This window comes from Rhinopithecus bieti, unplaced genomic scaffold (assembly GCF_001698545.2).
Source record: "Rhinopithecus bieti isolate Rb0 unplaced genomic scaffold, ASM169854v2 scaffold_51440, whole genome shotgun sequence".
In the NCBI taxonomy this organism is placed as follows: Eukaryota; Metazoa; Chordata; class Mammalia; order Primates; family Cercopithecidae; genus Rhinopithecus; species Rhinopithecus bieti.
In genome coordinates this window covers 141,361-145,905 of record NW_016820117.1, presented here as the reverse complement: position 1 = coordinate 145,905, position 4,545 = coordinate 141,361, and the positions used below count along the sequence as shown (strand labels likewise).

The 4,545-nt window shown below is 47.1% G+C and overlaps 2 pseudogenes across 2 annotated transcripts in view; both read right to left on the bottom strand.

Annotated features, from left to right (window-relative positions):
• Nucleotides 1–3,970: 3,970 nt before the first annotated feature.
• LOC108520270 (60S ribosomal protein L18 pseudogene) overlaps nt 3,971–4,545 on the bottom strand; it is a 4,711-nt pseudogene continuing 4,136 nt past the window's right edge. Inside the window, exon 2 of the transcript XR_001882868.1 lies at nt 3,971–4,011. The product of XR_001882868.1 is annotated as a 60S ribosomal protein L18 pseudogene (transcript). The remainder of the gene's footprint in view (nt 4,012–4,545) is intronic.
• LOC108520271 (60S ribosomal protein L18 pseudogene) lies at nt 3,981–4,539 on the bottom strand (annotated as a pseudogene). The gene has a single exon (XR_001882869.1). The product of XR_001882869.1 is annotated as a 60S ribosomal protein L18 pseudogene (transcript).

The window sequence follows — 4,545 nt, the reverse complement described above, 5'->3', positions numbered from 1 at the left end:
TTATGAGACAGAGTCTTGCTGTGTCACCAGGCTGGAGGCTGGAGTGCAGTGGCGTGATCTTGGCTTACAGCAACCTCTGCCTCCCGGGTTCAAGTGATTCTCCTGCCTCAGCCTCCCAAGTAGTGGAGACTACAGGTGCATGCCACCACACCCAGCTAATTTTTGTGTTTTTAGTAGAGACCACCCTGGTCAACATGGTGAAAACCCATCTCTACTAAAAACACAAAAAAATTAGCCCGGTATGGTGATGGGCACCTATAATCCCAAATACTCAGAAGGCTGAGGCAGGAGAATCACTTGAACCCGCGATGCGGAGGTTGCAGTGAGTCGAGATCACACCACTGCACTCCAGCCTGCCTGGGCAACAGAGAAAGATTCTGTCTCAAAAAAAAAAAAAGAAAAAAGAAAAAAAAAAGTCCCAAAATGTTAGGAAAAGGAAGACCTATACTTCTGCTGTGATAATTTGAGTCTGTTGTGTGTGTTGTTGTGTGTGTTGTTGTGTGTGTTGTTGTGTGTTGTTGTGTGTGTTGTGTGTGTTGTTGTTGTGTGTGTTGTTGTTGTGTGTTGTGTGTGTTGTTGTTGTGTGTTGTTGTGTGTGTTGTGTGTTGTTGTGTGTGTTGTGTGTTGTTGTGTGTGTTGTTGTTGTGTGTGTTGTTGTTGTGTGTTGTTGTTGTGTGTGTTGTTGTTGTTGTTGAAAAGATGTCCAAGCCTTTGCTTTGATCTTCCTTCCCAACCCTTTCTTGGGCACGAATTATTAGATGGCTATGGGTGGGCAGGCCTCTAACTCTGGCACTTTGGGGGGCCGAGTGGGTGGAGTGGTTGAGGATCACTTGAGCCCAGGAGTTTAAGACCAGCCTGGGCAACATAGTGGGACCCTGTCTCTACAAAAATAAAAATATTAGCTGGGCTTGGTGGCACGTGCCTGTAGTCCCAGCTACTTAGAAGGCTGAGGTGAGAGGATTGCTTGAACCCAGATGGTCAAGGTTGCAGTGAGCTGTGATCATGCTACTGCACTCCAGCCTGGGTGACAGCGTAAGACCCTGTCTCAAAAAAATAATTTTAAAAAGTTATTGATTTTTTCCTATTCCTTCCTTGTCATGACTTTTGGTTGGAAGGATTACATTAGCAAAAAAGTATCCATGGTCCCTGGTCCCTGGTATTTGCTGTTCAGGTCAGTGTTCATTGTTACTGTCTATTTTTCTTATTTAAGGGACAGCTGAGAAGACAGAAACAGCCTGAGCTAGTTTGATCTTAAGGAAAGGGGCTGGGAGTGGGGATGAATGTGTGAAGGGAAGGAGGGCCGTGCAAGGTGTAAGGGGATGTTGGGGAAGGGGTTTCATGCTAGATTTTGGCTGCTGATCCAGCGGGTACTCACCAGGCTATGATTTGCAAAGTCCACTGTAAAAAGAAAACAAAACTTCAGGTCTCTAAGTTTATGCCAAGGGGGAAGTTAAGCCTTGGAGCCTGAGTCATGTAGCATGTTTGCAATTCTGCTTCTTATAGACTGTCTTCCTCATTGCTCTTGTTCTGCAATGAGACCTCCTTTCCAATCACTGAGCTTTGTTGTAGATTAACTGCCTCCTTTATTGTCCCATAACTGACTGAGACCAGATGGCACCCAAGATCCCATGACTATTGCATCTTCAGTGTGGAATGTAAAAAACACCTTTCCCTCCCCCGCAAAAAGAAAAAAAATTGGCTAATCAGATCATTGTAACCATGCAATAAACCTTACTATAAAATGATGTTGAAATTCTGCTAAGCTTCCATAAACTCTATGTCTATATAAATGATCCCAAACTTCTACACTTTCGAACACGGACTTCTATTCTTTGGAATCTGTGCCTCTAAGTGGACCACTTCCTCAACATTTGCACTTGGATAAACTCTTTAAACTAGATTCTAAGCCTGGCACAGTGGTACATGCCTGCAGTCCCAGCTACTCTAGGAGGCTGAGGCAGGAGGATCCCTTGAACCTCAAAGTCTGAATCTAACCTGGTGCAACATAGCAAGACTCCATCTCTAAAACAAAGACAACAACACTAGAGTCTCACCTTTTTTGTTTGTTTGTTTGTTTGTTTAAGACAGAGTCTTGCTCTGTCTCCCAGGCTGGAGTGCAGTGGTACGATCTCAGCTCACTGCAACCTCTGCCTCCCGGGTTCAAGCGATTCTCCTTCCTCAGTCTCCTAAGAAGCTGGGACTACAGGCATGACCCACCATGCCCAGCTAATTTTTGTATTTTTAGTTGAGACGGGGTTTCATCATGTTGGCCAGGATAGTCCTGACCTTAGGTGATCTGCCTGCCTCTGCCTCCCAAAGTGCTGGAATTACAGGTGTGAGACATCATAAGCCACAGTGCCCAGCCTAGATTCTGACCTTTTTAATTATTATATTTTAGATTGATACCACTTACCCGGATTTTTTTTTCTTTTTTTTTTAGGCAGAGTCACGCTCCGTAGCCCAGGCTGGAGTGCAGTGGCATGATCTCAGCTCACTGCAACCTCCGCCTCCCAGGTTCAAGCGATTCTCCTGCCTCAGCCTCCTGAGTAGCTGGGCTTATAGGTGCCTGCCACCACACCTGGCTAATTTTTTGTATTTTTAGTAGAGACACTGTTTCACCATGTTGGCCAGACTGGTCTCGAACTCCTGACCTCAAGTGATCCCCTGCCTCAGCCTCCCAAAGTGCTAGGATTACAGGCATGAGCCACCGTGCCCAGTCGACTTGCCCCAATTTTTAAATAACTTATTATTAAAAAAAAAAATTCCTTGGCTGGGTGCGATGGCTCACGCCTGTAATCCCAGCACTTTGGGAGGGTAAGGTGGGCGGATTGCCTGAGGTCAGGAGTTCGAGACCAGTCTGGCCAACATGGTGAAACCCCTTCTCTACTAAAAATACCAAAAAATTAGCTGGGCATGGTGGTAGGCGCCTGTAATCCCAGCTACTTAGGAGGCTGAGGTAGGGGAATTGCTTGAACCAGAGAGGTGGAGGTTGCAGTGAGCCAAGATTGCACCACTGCACTCCAGCCTGGGCAACAGAGTGACACTCCATCTCAAAAATAAATAAATAAATAAATAAATAAATAAAAAATAAAAAAGTTTCCTCACAGAGTAGAGCTAACTCATAAGCAGTGTGCCCAGAGTCGGCCCACTTTGTCCCATTGGTACAAACAAGCTCTTTCCCCTTTCAGTCTTCTGCCACTTCTCCCAATCTTTCCTGTGTATGTGTGTGTTTTTTTGTTTGTTTGTTTTTGAAATGTCTTGCTCTGTTGCCCAGACTGGAGTGCAGTGGCACAATCTCGGCTCACTGCAACCTCCGCCTCCCACGTTCAAGTGATTCTCCTGCCTCAGGTTCCTGAGTAGCTGGGATTACAGGCACGTGCCACCACACCCGGCTAATATTTGTATTTTTAGTAGAGATGGGGTTTTACCATGTTGGCCAGGCTGGTCTAGAACCCCTGACCTCATGATCCACCCGCCTTGGCCTCCCAGAGTGCTGGGATTACAGGCATGAGCCACTGCGCCTGGCCCTTCCCTGTGTTTTAAAAGAAAAAAATAAGCTGGAGAAAAAAAGTTTCTTCAACTATTTCTGCAACCTTGATGTACATATAATTCATTTTAGCTGGAAACTTACACTTGTTTAAAAGTTCTGACCCTGGTTTTCAAACTTGAACATATTAGAAATCACCCAGAAGGCTTGTTAATGCCCCGTGGCCCCAACGCCAGAGTTTCAGATTCCATGGGTCTGTGAAGGGTGAGGGAGGGAAGGTCAAGCTTTTTTTCTTTTTTGAAGGTTTTTTGTTTTGGTTTGGTTTTTTGGAGATGAGGTCTCACTCTGTCACCTAGGTTGGTGTTCAGTGGTGCAATCATAGCTCACTACTGCCTGGAACTCCTGGGGTCAAAGAGATCAAGCCATCCTCCCACGTAGCTAGGACTATAGGTGTGTGTTACCATGCCTGGCTAATTTTTTTTTTTTTTTTTCAGCATTCAAAATCTTTTTAATAAGAGGGTAGGATCCAAGGTTAGTTTTTGTAGCCTCGGCTGGCCCGTCGGCCTCTGGCACGCTCGAACTTCCGGCCCTTGGAGCGGACGTAGGGTTTGGTGTGGCTGTGCGGGGTTCCTGGGGCCTTGCCGAAATGCCGGTACACCTCTCGGCCCTTGCGAGGACCGGAGAGCAGGACAGTGCCGCAGCCCTTGGGAGAGTCCAGGGCCAGCTGGTCGAAAGTGAGGATCTTGCCTCCTGCCCTGAGGATGCGGCTGCGGGCCCGGCTGGTTACGCGCAGTGCACATACCTTTAGTTTGGGCACCTCCTGAACCCGCAAGTCGTCCCTTATGGTCCCCACAACCACGGCCGTTTTGTTTTCCCGGCCAGGAAGCTTCATCTTCCGGATCATCCGGGAAAGGGACAGAGGCGGCCGGTTGGTGCGACTCATAAACAACCTCTTCAGCACAACCTGGTTGCATGTGGAATTGGTTCTTCTGGCCAGAAACCTATACAACTTGACCAACAGCCTCAGGTAGATATCCTGGCTCTTGGGCTCCTTGCGC